Raw genomic sequence first — 476 nt, forward strand, 5'->3', positions numbered from 1 at the left:
AGAATGATATATGCTTTGAAGTTGAGAATACATTATTGCATTTTTTTTTGAACGATTATTCCATTCAATAATCTGTCTGTGTTGTGCAATATGTCTATGCTCTGTGTTTTTTTGACAGAGTAAGGAAGAATAGATGATAGATCAATGGAGAAAAACATAAAGAATTTACATATGTTAGAAGAATATATCAATATGTCCATGCTCTGTCTTTTTTTGACAGAGTAATCTGTCTATGCTCTGCATTTTTTTTGAATGATTTATGGTTACATAAGTTTTAAATTGTGTGGCTTTTAAGATTGTTTTGATTTGAGCATGAAAGAAATTTGGTTTGAATTTTAGGGTTTTTGTAGAGCAGTGGGTATTTTAGGGTATTTGGTTTGAATTTATGAAAGGAATGAAGCTTGTTTGTAACCTAACCCTAGTTTTTTTTTCATTCACAGTTGTTTTGCATTTCTGCTGCTGTGAGCTTTGAAAGT

This window comes from Prunus dulcis, chromosome 3 (genome assembly GCF_902201215.1).
Source record: "Prunus dulcis chromosome 3, ALMONDv2, whole genome shotgun sequence".
Classification (NCBI taxonomy): Eukaryota; Viridiplantae; Streptophyta; class Magnoliopsida; order Rosales; family Rosaceae; genus Prunus; species Prunus dulcis.